At 36.3% G+C, this 16,399-nt stretch overlaps 2 long non-coding RNA genes across 2 annotated transcripts in view; both read right to left on the bottom strand.

Annotated features, from left to right (window-relative positions):
* LOC145800452 (uncharacterized) overlaps positions 1-16,399 on the bottom strand; it is a 152,291-nt gene that overhangs the window by 42,677 nt on the left and 93,215 nt on the right. The window lies entirely within an intron of this gene.
* LOC145800301 (uncharacterized) lies at positions 1,152-8,638 on the bottom strand. The gene is made up of 6 exons (XR_014341444.1): positions 8,459-8,638; positions 5,253-5,417; positions 5,128-5,176; positions 4,967-5,056; positions 2,002-2,260; positions 1,152-1,569 (listed from the first exon to the last, which is right to left on the bottom strand). It is a non-coding gene; the product is annotated as an uncharacterized LOC145800301 (long non-coding RNA).

The following is a 16,399-nucleotide window of genomic DNA, read 5'->3' as shown; positions in this document are numbered from 1 at the left end:
ACTCGAGTGTTAGAGGCTCAGAGAGGTGACCTTGAGGTAGAATCTCTCCGTGAGAAGATTTCCAGTGGAAAGGTTGAGAAAGGTTTGACGGTGTATTCCGACCTGAGTGTGAGATACCGAGACCGTCCGTTTGTGCCGGAGTCTTGCCGAGAGGAGGTACTCCGAGAGTTTCATCATTCACGCCTTGCGGTGCATCCGGGAGGCACTAAGATGTATCGGGATTTGGGTCGTCAGTTCTGGTGGCGGGGTATGAAGAGAGATGTGGCAGCTTTCGTATCTAAGTGTCTTACTTGTCAGCAAGTGAAGGCCGAACATCAGAGGCCAGCGGGTTTGTTGCAACCCTTGCCTATTGCCGAGTGGAAGTGGGAGCATGTCACTATGGACTTTGTTGTAGGTCTTCCGAGGACTCAGCGGGGTAGTGATGCTATTTGGGTGGTTGTAGACCGGTTGACTAACACTACAAGAAATTGCATTTTTCGCAACGCAACAAAATATGTTGCTAAAAGGGAAAATTCGTTGGCAACGAGTTTTACCGACACACAAAGCTACGTTGGCAACCCGTAGGCAAAAGTGAGTTGGCAAAAGTTTTTGCCGACGAAATTATCATTGCGTTGGTAAAAGTAATGCCTTTAGCGACGAACATAGTCGTCGATAAAAGCCTTCATCCATCGTTGGCAATTTACCTTGCGTCGGTAAAAGTCATTCAAATATGATGATTGTGTGGCACTTTTCGCGACGCAAATTTGTATGGGCAAAAAATATACTTTTAGCAACAAAATATGCGTCGGCAAAAATAAACTTTTGGCGACACATTTACGTCGGTAAATGTTGCCATTTACCGATGATTTGTTTGTCGCTAAAGCTTTATTTTTGGCAACGACAAATTGGCATTGGCAAAAAATACACTTCTACCAACACAATGAGTGGGCAAAAGTAAACTTTTAACGACACATTTACGTTGGTAAATGTTGCCATTTGCCAACGATTTGGTTGTCGATAAAGCTTTACTTTTGGCAACGACAAATTGACATTGGCAAAAAATACACACAATATGAGTGGGCAAAAATAAACTTTTGGCTACACATTTACCGACAAGTTGTTTGTCAAGAAAGCTTTACTTTTTGACAACGACAAATTTGTAGTGGCAAAAAAAATTGAAAATCATTTATATTTTTTTATAAGATGTACATATTTACAAGAGGCATCCCTCAGGCACTATTATTACAAACTAATAATATTGATATTAAATCACCTAAAGTTGATGTGTAGGCCAAAAAACACTGTTGAAAAATATGCTTTTGGAAGCGGTGTATAAAATCTGAACAGGTAAACTCACTAAAATACTCAAATTCATCCAAATTATGAACCCATAGTAAAAACAACAAATAACAAAATGAAAACATGAAACTAACAACCCAAATTTGCAGCAGACCATCATCTAGTAGCAGCCCGCTTTACAATAACATTGCAGCAGCAGCAGCAGCAGCAGCAGAGCAAAATTCTGCAGCAGCACAGCGGCAGCAGCAGCAGCAGCGGACCAACAAGCAACAACCATCAGCCAACAGTGCTCTGAAAAATGAGAGAAGAAAAACAGTTAATCATTGGGGGGGAATTTGGGGAAATCCGCTAATAATAGCGGGGCAGGGTGGGTTTCCATTGGGTTCGGATTTAATTGCCATCCATAATTCTACCCAAAAGATTCCACAATGAATCTCCTTCATCAACAAAATCAACAGAAAATAACTATCTACTATCTAGACAATTCAACAACCAAAAAGTAGCATGATTTAAAGACGACTGATTAAGTTGCCATTTCTTTGTAGACAACATGTGCATGACTGGGGATTATTTGATATCAAACCAATAACTCATCTTGTGCAAGTCACTATCTCGAGTACAAATGCAATGTATGTTTTTGGTAATTTCTCTAAGAACGTAATGAAGATGAACTCTTATGATTAGATGGATTAAAAAAATGAATGCATTATTGTTAGAACTTACATTGTTCCTGCCACACAGGTACTGACATGAGTCATGTTGGCTGGGATAAGTTTTGGTAGACCAAAATCTGAAATTTTGGGTGTCAAGTCTTTGTCAAGGAGAATATTGGTAGCTTTGATATCTCGATGAACAATATGTGGTCGCACTTCCTCATGAAGAATGGCAAGTCCCCGTGCAATCCCAACGCAAATTCTAGTTTGTGTTCGCCAACTAAACTGGATGCTACTGGAAGATTTAGGTCAACAACCAGCAGATTGGGCTGCAAAGATTGTGAAGATTCAAACAAAAAACACTTCATGAGGAAATGCATCGGTCACGTAAGCCTACATAATTGAATCCTCTACTGCTAATGTCTTTGAGCAAATAACAAGAGAATCTCTGAAGGAAAGAATGTTATAATTAGACAGTTATGGAATTCTCTCACATTTAAAGGCAAAAGCATCATTGCATTGGTATTTTCATGTCCATTTTCTCAATTGAATTCTATTAGCAACACAGAGTACATACAATTTGCTGTCTAATGGTGAATTATGTGAGGAGGTGCTTGCCACTCTGAATTATTTTCTCTATGGGTATCATTCAATCAAAAAAGTTTCTTAAACAATCAGACTGTTTTAGGTTATTGATTAATGAGCATGTTCAAACCAATATGGAGACTGGACAAGGCCTCAGCTTGAAAAAATAGAAAATAAAAATAATCAGCCCCCTTGAATATTATTTATAATAGCATGCGTAATTTAGGAAGAAATAAGAGTTTTTTCTAATTCCCCCCCCCCCCCCGGTTTGGGAGAAGCTTTGTCTCAAATCAGTGCCAATACAAACAAAATCAAGCAAGATCCCTTTGGAATTATTAGGTTCATGCTTTGTTGTAAAGATCTGTTTATGACTGAACCAGCAGGTAAAAAGCTAATATAAGCGATCGATCAAAAAATAGAAGAATAAGAAGAGATTGAGAATTTACTACTAAAGGGAAATAGTTATTTCAAGTGAACCTTGATTGGTATTTAGCCTTGACTAATCACCCCAGAAATAAAGCAAAAATAAAAAATTTAAAAAATCATATTCAAAGTTAATGTAGCAGAAAAGTGTTGATCATTCATGGGTATAATTGGGAGGACCTCAAACAAGAATCAAACAAAGTCCCATGAAATGGTTAATTATACTGCTTTCAAATCATTGCCAGTGATTTGCCCATTATTTGTTAGCATCCACTGCATTTCTCCAAATAGCAAAGAGGACCACTTGAAGAGAATCATCCACATGGGATTTGTGAGGTGTGTCGGGCAAATTGAATCCTCTACTGCTACTGCTAATGTCTTTGAGCAGATTCAGAGGATATCTGCAAGGTTGAGACAGTATGGAAAGATTGAAGGGAAGAATGTGTTTTATTGGTTTCAGAACCATAAAGCTTGAGAGAGGAAGAAGAAGAGGTTCACCACTGATATCCCCATGCAGAGAAGTGGTGTTGGTGGAAATGGAGGAGGAGGAGGTTGGAGATCTGAAGATCCTGTTTATAACAAGTACCCTAACATCAGCCCTGGTAAAGCATCAACAGTCAGCAACCTCTCTCTCTCTCTCTCTCTCTCTCTCTCTTCATTGTTCATTTCTCCACAATGCTTTTGTAGATGTACTTATGATATGTATATATTTATTGCTTTACATTTGTTACTTCGTTCAAATTATGCTAAAGACTAAGCTGGTTTTTCTATTTTTAATGTGGATCAATTAATAGTTTTTTGAAGAACTTAAGTCTAGGTCAAGCAGTTGAGATCCTTGGGTTTTAGTTATTTTTTTTTTTTTCAAACATTCAAGTGGTTATACTCCTTAATTTCTAAGTTTGAATTTATGCTGAAGCATCGAATGTTATTAGTAGTAATTTAACTTACTAATAACTAATTAACTAACCAACTAATTTTGACACCCGGGAAAAAAAATATATGTACTTTCATACCATTTAATTTTTAATTTTTTTTTTAATATTAGCTTGGTGGTGTGTGTTTTTGCAGCAGTTCCATCGCCATCTTCATCTTCATCACCTAGAATGCTTGCTGTAGGGCAGATGGGTAGCTATGGTGGGTATGGATCTGTGACTATGGAGAAAAGTTTTTGGGTAAGTTACACTATACTATACTACTCTCTAATACTGACTGAATACAGGTTGCTGTCATTATGTAGTTGGGCAGCCAGTGAACACAAAATCATGGTCCAGTTATTGTCTTCCTCTCTCAACCTAGATTCAGAATTGTCTATACATTCCAATCATCTAAAAACTAGCCTTAATTCAAAACCATCCAAAAAGAACTATCCTTAAGTTATAATTGTCCAAAAAGTTATAAACTACCCAAAAACTATATCATATATAAGTTTCTAAACAAGTGTTGTTAAAAAAAATCCTATAGTCAAATAAGTGTTGTTGTTCTGCAGTATACGGAGAAGCCATCATCCAATAAATTAGGATTTGACAGCTGAAACATTTTATAACTAGCATATTCATCTTTATAATTGAACAGAATCATTAACAGATCAGATCAACTAAATCCATGTCTGATCTGTTAACAATCAGACCTATTAGATTCTGATAGTAATTGAATAATTACATTTCAACCACAAATTATTGGATTAGATTCAGCTTAGAATACAATCCATTGATGGGCCTAGTCTCAGGTTTATATTCCTTTTCATTTTAAGACAAATTTTCCAAGGACATCTTGTTTTTCTGATTTGCCTCACCGCAACCAACAATGATGCTAATTATAGTTGTATCAGTGACCAATTACGTTGCTTAAAAAGATAAAATCCACATCAGGGACGTTCTTAGTTAGCTCGCAGAAAAATAATCCCAAGTCTACCACTACAAACTCAAGTGTTATGCACAACGTTCATTCAAAATCTTATAGTATGGACTTAGGGCCATATTTTAATTAAATGAGAGGAAAAGCAGAGGGTAATCAAAATATGAAAATACCTTGTGTATGCTGATATTATTTCATCTTTAGTGAAACTATCTTCTTGTGTGCCAATCTCATGCAAATACAGAATCAGGATTGCTGCAAGACTGCACCAAAAAAATTTCAATCCTCACCTATAACCAATAGTCTAATTTCCAATCAAATTCAGAAATCATACCACATTTCTCAGCCAGGCATGACAATACTTTGTGGTTCCAAAGCATGCCCTGCAAAATGAAATCCCAACACCTACATAACAGAATACAGAATAGAACATAAATCTTGAATGTAGCCATTTCCCACCTAAATGATCTACCATCCAAGGTAAACCCATGCACTGATTGAATACATCGAACTGCTTCCTCCTCCTTTGAGTAAGTAATATATCTGGGATAGAAATCACGTTTAAGAACAGAACAGTTGTAGTGAAGTCATGGTCTGTCCCTGGCCTCTGTCATCCAAGGCACTCTGCGAAACCGTTTCATTAGAGTAATTCCTAAAAAAATCCATGTTTCCTCTCAAATGGGACACACTTCAATTAGACTTTACTATCACTTCTATTTACAAGGAAAGTGCTTCAAATGGAAAGCAGTAAACGATCACTCAATGCAAGAGACTGTTAATTCCTTTATTATCACCTAAAATTCCGTCCAATGTCTGAGCAACAAACAAAATTTAAATTGGATCAGTTAGTGAAAACTCATTAACCACTGTTACAATTCTAAATAAGCAGAAACTACATCTAAATAGGCTTAGGCAATCAAATATGCAAATTGATATTAAATTCTAAGCATTTCATGAACCAAACACTGTATGACATCAAGTGAGATTTGAAATTAAGCTGAAACACATAAAAATCTTCACAATACTGATAAATTCAAATAAAATCTAACCCGAAAGGAGTGTTGAAAACAATTCAAATGAGGCAAAGATCTAAACAGGACATTTCTAGCAAAAAACAAAACAAGGTTCAAACACTCCGCTCCCGAAAGTCGAATTTCGAGACGAAACAATCAAAAGATTCAACGAAATCCGATCCACATAATTGAAAAACTTTAAAATGCCAAAAATAAAACCAATTCTACAGTGAAAACAATGGATCGCTCACTAAACTAGCAAAATCTATTGAAAACGATACGAAAACTTTTACCAAAAAAAGCTGAAAGTGGAGTCTAACACTATGGCATCAACATAAGACTCTATATAACTTGCTTTAGTCCATTGAAAAATAAATCCATCAAATGATTAACATTTTCACCTCATCAAATTATGTAATGACAAATGCCAAATAAGAAATAAAGAAATAACTCATAACCAGCATCCAAAAATAGCCAGAGGCATGCACACCAAAAAAAAAAAAAACTGCCACAAAATTGGAATAACAGTAGCATATCAACATACAAATGGGATGTTATATATCTTGGAACAGCTTTATGATTTAACTAGGTTTTTATGCGGCCAATCTTTGATTTAAGGAACTCTAGAAGAGTATTATGATGAACACTGAGTGGTCATCCAAGGAAAATTCACCATTCATATCCCTTTCTACCTAATGGGATAAAAACTGAGATCTGATTAGGTTCAAGGCTACATCTGTTCAAATTAGTCTTTAAGCAAACACAATTTTGGGGGCTTTGTCACTGATATTAAAGTTTGGCGGCAAAGAAAATTTATTCACCTTTTCTTTGAGGTGCAACAGAACTTCACCTCTGTTGTGTCCAAACTCGGCCCTTGCAAACTTCCAGGAATGCTTGAGCTAGACCATATCCCAATACTCACCCACTCTCTCTCTCTCTCTCTCTCTCTCTCACAGTAAAGAAAGGAAAATTGAAGATAAGAACATCAATAATAAAATTCAAGTGGATGACCTCCGTATTATTTTTAGAATAAACTACAAATATACCTTATGAAATTTGTTTAAAATACATATTGTCTCTTGTAAATTTAGAGATTATAAATATCCCTTGTCAAATTTAATAGAATTAATAAATAAATAACTCAACTAATCTTCTATACAATAAAATCTGAGTTTTTGACAATTATGTATGCATGCATATCAACATTTGCACGTAATGATCCTATCATATGGCATTATAACATGAACTTTGCTGACTCAAAGCCTAATAAAACAGTAGACTCTGTTAACAAACATTTAGTATTTCCATCACATAAATATGAGATTGTTGACTAACTACTTACTCTCTTTTAAAGAAAAATAATGACAGTGATAGCATTAATAGTAATGATAAAAACACCAATAACAAAATCATCATAATAATAAAAATGACAGAAACAATAATAACAATTACAAAAAAAAAAACATAGCATGCTCACTTCCATCCAGAAGATCATGAACAAAACTGATACTGGCTTTGGTATCAATACTTAATGCAATATTTGAAACCAAAACCCACTCAGTAGTTGGACAACCCTGACCATAACCAGTAAAGCTTCATTGAAAACCCCAAAGCTATTTTTCCTTTTTTCTTTTTTTTTTTTGGCAAATTAAATAGAATTGTTCAACTGCCAGTTGAAACACTTTGTTTGACCACTTAAAAGGATTGTGTGAATTGAATTGTGTTCAAGCTTTATATATTATTAGTTAACAGGTTTTGAAGTGTTTGCAAATAAAAAAAAATAAAAGACATGCTTTGAAATTTGAAATCTAGAATCATTTGACCGCTTGTTGAATCGGCAACCCTTTTGATTTGTTAACTAGATCAATTTCCATTCTTTCAAGACAGGCAAGTTCTGCTTATCAGCTTGAACACTTAAAGACCCACATGTGGCAACTGTTTTTCTTTCCAATCACCTTTAAAGGCTCAAATTCATCCAATTCAAAATTTGTTCGTCTTCATAGTTTCCTAAATTAACCGCAAAATCACTCTCATTGAACCTTTTTTTTTTCTATGCTCTGGTTGCTCGAAGCAGAGACCGATATTACATTCATTTCATTTTTACTCATTTGCATTTTAGGATTATAAAATATAAGAGGGAAAGCCCACCCAGAAGAAATAAAAATAAAAAATGAAGAAGAAGAATAAGATGAAGATGAAGATGAAGATGAATGCATTGTGTGGGCAGGGGCAGTTATAGCAGATTTAGATGAGGATATGAAAGTGATTTTATCATTATCTGAATGTTTACATGACACGCCATCCATAAGAATATAGATGAAGAATTAGCAAGTAGAACCTCGAGGGTCTGACCTTCTTGAAAGTATGATCGACAATAGTGGAAGTATGATATGGACTCTGATGGATAACCCTTCAAACAATTGATGAACTAGAGTCTCAATGTAGACACCCAAACAAACCCAACACTCAAATAGATCCAACAATCCACAACATTAATCCATCGATCAAAATTCTACAAACCCATAATCAAAATTGCAGTTAAAAAAACCAAATAATTGAACAAATATGGAGTGAATGTGTGTGTGTGTGTGTGAGAGAGAGAGAGAGAGAGAGAGAGGGAGAGAGAGAGAGAATGGTGGAATTCGAACATACCTCAAGAATCGAACTAATATTTTTTCAGATCGAAGAGAAGAGAATGAAACCCTTCCCCTTCGAATCGTCGATCATCGCCGCCGCTCAAGCAGTCTCACCACCGAAGAGAAAGCACAGTTTCCAGGTTGAAATCTCGCCGCTGCGAAGTGCCCTTTTCGAACCCTCCCTTTTTCTGTTTTGCAACTTATACAATTTTCAACGAACCCAAAGAGTTTGTATTTGATTGAAAAATAAAATAAAATAAAATCTTGTAGTGTTAGCTAATAAACAAAAAAAATCGTGAGAAGGCTATGCAAGAATGAAAGACAAGGGTTTACCCATCCTGAAAAAAAGGAGGGGAATTTTGAGGGCAAACTTTCCACTGCCTCAATTTTTTGAGGCAAAAAAAAAAAAATGAAATAAAATAAAATAAATATATATATATATATATATATTTGTAAAAATTACAACCAATTTGAAAATTATAAAAATCAAAAATACATTTTTAAAATTTAAAAAATTATTTATGGCCTCCTAAAAGATAAAATTGTACAAAAATAATAAGTATTTTTTTAATTTTTTTACCAAATTTTTTTTTAGTTTTTTAGAAGAAAAAAATTCTGAAACAAGTTTCTGAAAGTAAAACCAAACATATTGAAATTGATAATCTAACCACATTCTTTGGAAAAGTTTAAATTATCTCAAATTAGCCACCTCAACTTAAGAGTGTGTTTGGGCTTGATGGGTTCATTTTGTGATCTAATTTGATAATCACTTTAATTTTACAATTCAATAACTAGAATATTTAAAACTTTTAAAAATTTATAATAAAAACACAAATCACTAAATCACCTTATTTCACTAGCAAAACTTTTACCAACGATTAGTGTTGTTGTCGCCAAATGTTTTACTCTTTGCCCACGCTAACTTGTCGTCGCCAAAAGTAAGCACACTAATAGCGACGCATATTGTGTTGCTAAAACATAAGCCTCGTAGCTAAATTTTTTGAAATTTTGGCGCCTACCAATTATTTTGCCGCCTAGTGAATGTTATGTTTTTTTAGCAACGGTAATAAATTGCGTTGGTAAAGGTCTACTTTTACCAACGAAATTCATCACTGCGCCGCCAAAAATATAGTTTTGGCTATGAAAAATTGACGTCGTCGCCAAAAGTAGTCGCTAAAAGTGCAATTTCTTGTAGTGTAAGTCGGCGCACTTTATTTCTATGCGCGTGAGAGATTCGGTAGATCATCTTGCCGACTTGTATATTCGGGACATAGTGAGATTGCACGGGGTCCCAGTGACGATCGTCTCAGATAGAGATCCTCGTTTTACTGCCAGGTTGTGGCAGAGTTTGCAGAGTGCCTTAGGCACTAAGTTGACCTTTAGCACGGCTTATCATCCTCAGACTGACGGACAGTCCGAGCGTACTATTCAGATACTTGAGGATATGCTTCGGGGTTGTGTTCTAGACTTTAGTGGGTCGTGGGAGAGGCACTTGCCGTTGGTGGAGTTTGCCTACAACAACAGTTTCCAGTCTAGTATCGGTATGGCACCATTTGAGGCCTTGTATGGCCGACCGTGTAGATCTCCTGTGTGTTGGGCCGAGGTGGGTGATGCGCCTCTGTTGGGTCCAGAGTTGGTGAGGGAAACTACGGAGAAAGTTGAGCTTATCCGTAAGAGGCTTGTTACAGCACAGAGTCGTCAGAAATCTTATGCCGACCGTAGGAGGAGACCTTTGGTGTTTGAGGTGGGCGATCATGTTTTTCTAAAGATATCACCTAGACGGGGTTTGATGAGGTTTGGGAAGAGCGGGAAGTTGTCCCCTCGATTCATTGGTCCGTTTGAGATCCTTGAGAGGATTGGCGAGGCTGCTTATCGTTTAGCTTTGCCGCCGCAGTTGTCTGGAGTACATGACGTGTTTCATGTGAGTATGCTTCGGAAATATGAGCCGGATCCATCACATGTGTTGGATTGGACCGATTTAGTGGTTGATGTGGATATTTCGTATGAGGAGAGACCGGTTCGGGTATTGGATAGGCGGGATCAAGTCTTGCGAGGCAAGACCATCCCTTTGGTCAAAGTTTTGTGGAAACACCACGGAGTGGAGGAAGCCACTTGGGAACGTGAATTGGAAGTCCGCGAAAAATATCCGGACATGTTTGTTGGTTTGTAATCTTATAACTAGATTCTGCTATATTGTTGAACTTAAGAGCTTTACATATGTCTTAAGTTGTAAAACATTGAGTATGTTTTGGTAATTGGTTGTATCTTGAAACTTGTTTCATTATAGAAGATTGGTGTAACATTGTATATGTTGGTTACATTGTTGGATGTGTTATATGTATCATGCAATTGAATATGATATGGAAATTGTTAACATTGAAGGGAATAATGCATAATAGTGGTGCAGGTTGAAATATATGTTGTTTTATATATATTATGGGATACCTCTTGATAAAAGATGAAGTGACCAGTATTGGGTCAAGTTGTTTATTATTGTTATATACTATCTTTGGGTATTAAAAAAAAAAAAAAAAACCTGTTTTCAAGTTTGTGCCTAATTTCGGGGACGAAATTCTTTGAAGGGGGGGAGGTTATAGCGACCCCGGTCTTTTCCCATTTAATTATTGTATCCGGACTGTTCCGTAGATTCTGTCATTTTATAATGGTTGTTGTTGTTATTCCTTATTTTCTCTTTTGGAATTATAGGATGTGTTGGGCAGGGTTGTTTCAGGTTGGTTGGGTTTAGAAACCAAGTGTTGCTGTCCAGGTTTTTGGTTCTTCGCTCGAGCGAGGAGTTGTTCGCTCGAGCGAGAGGTAGTGTTTGTTTTGGACCTGTAGCTGTGCATTCTTGGCTCGAGCGAGCTTTTCTTCGCTCGAGCGAGTTAGTTCATCCTTCGCTCGAGCTATAGTTCCTTCGCTCGAGCGTGTGTCTGGTTACAGACCTGAGGGTTTGAGTTCTTCGCTCGATCGAGCTTTCTTTCGCTCGAGCGAGCTTTTGGGTTGTTGGCTCGAGCAAGGTTTCCTTGGCTCGAGCGTGGTTTCTCTGTGTCTGGTCGCTCGAGCGACCAAGTCTTCGCTCGAGCAAGCCTGTCCAGTTTATATACACAGCAGCGGGATTTGATCAGTCTTTTTCATCTTATTTTGATTCCAAACCCTAGGTCCGACTCCTCTTTCTCTCTACTCACCTTCTCTCTTAGATTTGATCCATTTAAGGAGTGTTTCTACCCTAGATCCTTCATTAAAAAGATAGAGTGAGTTGAGGGCTTCCATTTAATCTGAATAGTTGGTGATTTGGAGCACTTTGGTATTTGGGGTATCATCTCTGTCTTCTTCATTTGGGTTGTTCTCTTCGAGGTAGGGATTTCCTACTCCATTTTATAGGTTTTGCTCTAAGTTTTGGTATGTTGATATGTTGGGTTTACTTTGGTAATTTTTGGGAAAACCCTGGTTGTAATATTGAATTAATTTGTATAATTAATTTAAGGGATTTGGGGAAATATGGCTAAATTCATGGTATTGGGGGAAATTATTGAGTAAATGGTGTAGTTGGTTAGTTTAATCACTCACCTATGAAAATGTTGGAATTATGTTAGTTGATACATTTATTTCCTGTTTAGAAATAACTGTTTTGGGCTATCGGTGGAGGATAGTCGTGATTGTTGTAGACATTGCATGTGGATTAGGAATAACTGAAACTAATCACATTGGTTAAGTCGTTAATTTTGAATATTGCACTGATACAGAAAATACGTGTATTGATTGAGCATTGCATGTGCATTTGCATTTATATTGTTTTGTGTGGGAGGAGATAGGGGATGTACTCCACGGTTTAGGGGAAGATAGGGGATGGACCTCTAAACCGGATTTTGTTTGGGAGGAGATAGGGGATGGACTCCATTAGCATCACTTTTATGTGTGCTTATTATATAGAAGTGTTTTTATTGATACAGCACTAAAATGTGTATCAATCTGGAAGTATGAAGTGTTGTGAATTGAGCTTGAGTCTCATTTGTTTGTTGATATTGGAAGGATGTGAATATGGTATATGTAATTCACTGTTGTAAGTTTGGCCAGGTTCTGAGCCATGTTGATAAAATTGGAAAATAAATTGTATTTTAGACAATAGTGTCATGAGACTGTAAAATGAAGTGGTTGATTATCTTGGTTAACCATCTGTCAAATACTATTGCTTTATTCATTTCTTATATGTGGTTTAGTATATTTCTGCTGGGCTGTGGCTCACCCTTTATGGGAACATCATTTTCAGGTTCAGGTGATAAGCTACCTCCAAGGACTTAGCTTTGAAGGACTTGGATTCTGAAGACTATTTATTTTAGTTGTTTATTTTTGGTTGTTAGTACATGTAAACATTCAAGCCTAGGGCTTTTCTTGTATTGAGTTAGAACTCATATTTTTGTATCCAAGTGTTGGCTTGGAAAGATGTAAGCCTGTAGGGCATTTTATTCGATGTTACATGTAATGCTTTATTTAGTAATACTCTGATGAATGAATTAGTAAATTGTCTTCTTTAATTAATGCATGTCAATGATATTTAAAGGGTTAATTTCTAGGGCGTTACATGCATGCATGAGTTTGACATATCAATGTATGTCGTAAATATAAGTTTGACATTTAAAAATATAATTATTAGAAAAATTTGTTGTAAATAGAAGTCTTGGTATATCTCAAGCGTGAAACTTTTTGACATTCAACTTTCAGAAGATTAAGTGCGCTTGTTTCATTATGCATGATTAAATATATAAGGTTGTTGGCTTTAAATTTGTTCATATTTTTTTTATTTGTTACGATTTCATTCTTCTTTTAGAATCTCTGCTATAAATGGGGTGCAAAACTGACTCCATCAGAGGTGGCTGATAAAGTGAAGCACTATGGCAAGATAAGTGGAAGAAGCCGAGGGTTTGGCTTTGTGACGAGGAGGTTGTTTTTTTGTCCTTTTAATTTTTTTTTTAAAATAATCTTTAGCATGATGTTCACATTTTGATTTGGGTTTAATTTGATTTGATTGTAGAAGTAAGCAAAGCAAGGCCTTTGGTTGAATATGAGCGTAGAATTGCCACGAGTGATCTTGTGGATGGGTATAGCGATCCCGGATTTACCCTTATTGTACAATGAACCGGACATGTGTCCGTGGATGTTGGTAGTTGATTGTTATCTTGTTTATATCCCTTTTACTTCGTATTTGAGTTATAGGATGTGTTGGGCAGGTTTGTTACAGGTTGGTTGAGTTTAGAAACCAAAACTAGTTGCCCAAATTTTTACCTGTCCGCTCGAGTGGGGATTTTGGCGCTCGAGCGGGAATTGCACCCATCCAGTATTTCCTGTGCAGTGTTGGGCGCTCGAGCGTGGAGTTGGCCGCTCAAGCGGGGTTACGTGAGTGACGCTCGAGCGGGGAGTCAGAAGCTCGAGCGGAGACCTGGTCTTGTAAAAGTTCTGGGAGTGTGTATCCGCCGCTCGAGCGGGAGTCTGTGAGTGACGCTCGAGCGGGGTGTTTGACGCTCGAGCGGGTCGACTGGGTTTAAGTTCCGAGTTTTGACTTTTCAAATCATTTTTTCACTTTCTCTTCTCTCTCTTACTTTTCCAAAAACACCATTGTTGAGCCTCTCACTCTAGAACTCTACCTTCTCTCTAGGTTTTGATCTAGTAGGAGTGATTTGCTCATCTTTGGCCTTTACAAAAAAGTTGTTGATCGTCGAGGGCTACATTTTAATCTGAAACTTTCGGGATTTGGAGCACGTTGGGTTTTGTCACCTTCTCCCTTGGAGCTCTGGGTTTGAGGTAAGGATATCCTACTCCTCTCTATGGATTTTGTCTTTAAATTTTGGTATTTTGAGATGTTGGGGTTGGTTTGGTAATTTGGGAAAGTTTGGGGCTTTTGTGTTATTTTACAAAAGTTGGAGTTTTATTTATAATAAACCTAGATGCATGTTTGGCATAGAGGAATGGAAATAAATGTTGAATCATTGATGAAAATGGGACCTAAGGGTTGAAATGGTAATTATGGAAAATGACCTAATTACATTATTTGATTAATTGGGATAATTAATTGGGAGAAATGAGGAAATGAAATGGAATTGCCGAGATTGGGAATGTATGGGGTTAAAGGGTGTAGTTGAATTATTTATCACTCACCGAATTGAAATGTTGATTGAATATCCATTGTGCATTTATTTTCTGTATAGAGATAGCTGCTTTGGGCTATCGGTGGAGGATAGTCGTGATTGTTGTAGACAATGCATGATGATTAGGCAAACGAAAACTAATCAATGGAATGTGTCATGGAATTTGACGGTTGATAGAATACATTAACTGTATGTATTGAGTGATTGTATATAGAACCAATGTGTTTGTATACGTTATGTGTAGAGGAGGAGATGGGGGATGTACTCCGCGGTTTAGGGGAAGATAGGGGATGTACCTCTAAACCGGATAGTGTTGGGAGAAGATAGGGGATGAACTCCGTAGATACAGCTCATATGCTTGTCTAGAGAAGTGAAGATAGAGCTCATATGCTTATCTTTGTGAAGTGTGGATACAGCTTATATGCTTATCTGTGAACGTGGGATATTGTCGTTATACATATCTGTTGAGAATGTGGATATAGCTTAGATGCTTATCTGTGAATGTGGGATATAGTTTTTATACATATCTGTTGAAATGATGATAGAGCTAACATGCTTATCTGTTGAAAAAGGGAAAATGAAAAGTAACTTGGACTCACAAGTCATATGACATAAATATGTGATTTATGTGAATGTATCAGTGTTGGCCATCTATCAATTGCTAATCTTTTAGTCATTGTTCATGGTTGGTTTAGTGTATTTCTACTGGGCTGTGGCTCACCCTATATGGGAATATCATTTTCAGGTACAGGTAGCATGCCACCTCCAAGGACATAGCTTGGGAGGCTAGAGGCGGACATACTTTTGTCGTTTTATTTTTGATGTATTACATGTAAATTCAAGCCAAGGCTTAATGTGTAAATGAGTTAGTACTCTTTTGTTGTAACCAAGTGTTAACTTGGAAAGCTGTAAGCCCGTAGGGCATTTTGCTTTTGTTGTTAACATGTAATACTTTTGTAATGAAACTTTGATGAATAGAAGAATGTGGTTATTTCATTTGTCAATGCACGTCTTATTTGATGGGTTTAATGTTATTATTTTGAGGGCGTTACAATGGGGATAGTAGTCAGGTAATATTGCAATCAATTCACTCTTCATGTTTGATTATAAGTTTCAAAGGAAAAGCTAGTAGTTTCTATGTCTAGATTAAACAAACTTGTGAGAGCAAGTGGTGTGTCACTTGGAAGCACGGTTAGAGAATTAGAGACAAAAATGTGAGGAAAAAATATGAAAAGTATCATTTTAATTTTTACCTTTACTTTCTTGTTCATGTTACCTAGCTACTTTCCATAGATCTTTTTTTTTTGGGGTCCAATTTTACAATCATTTGATGTGCAAATATTTTCATAAAAACATTACCTGACATTTTTTTTATCTTTTTTTTTTTTTTTTAGTACAGATGGATGAACTCATGCAACAAGCTGAAATTGTACAGGACTAGTTGGCATTTGTTTCATTTTCTGAAAGATTATATATTTTTGGATGTGTATGAAAAATATTTGGGTAGACCATTAGTTATATTTTTAAATAAATGCATATGGATAAAAATTTAAAACATAATAACAAGTACTTGTTATGTTTTAAATTTTTAAGCTAGATGGATGTGAATTGGATGATTATATAGATTACGTGACATTTTGGATTGGACGATTATGTAATTTTGAATTACTTCTAGATGAAAACTTAAAATAGTTGATGATTTTAATTAAAAAGGTTTAAGAATTGGATGATTTATATATTTTGTTAGATGTTCATGATTCAATTGATTTTGTTGGTTTGAATTAGTCTTGCAACTTAGAGGTTGTATTGAATGGATT

Source organism: Camellia sinensis, chromosome 1 (genome assembly GCF_055761805.1).
Source record: "Camellia sinensis isolate YWXY chromosome 1, ASM5576180v1, whole genome shotgun sequence".
In the NCBI taxonomy this organism is placed as follows: domain Eukaryota; kingdom Viridiplantae; phylum Streptophyta; class Magnoliopsida; order Ericales; family Theaceae; genus Camellia; species Camellia sinensis.
This window is presented reverse-complemented; position numbering and strand designations above follow the sequence as displayed.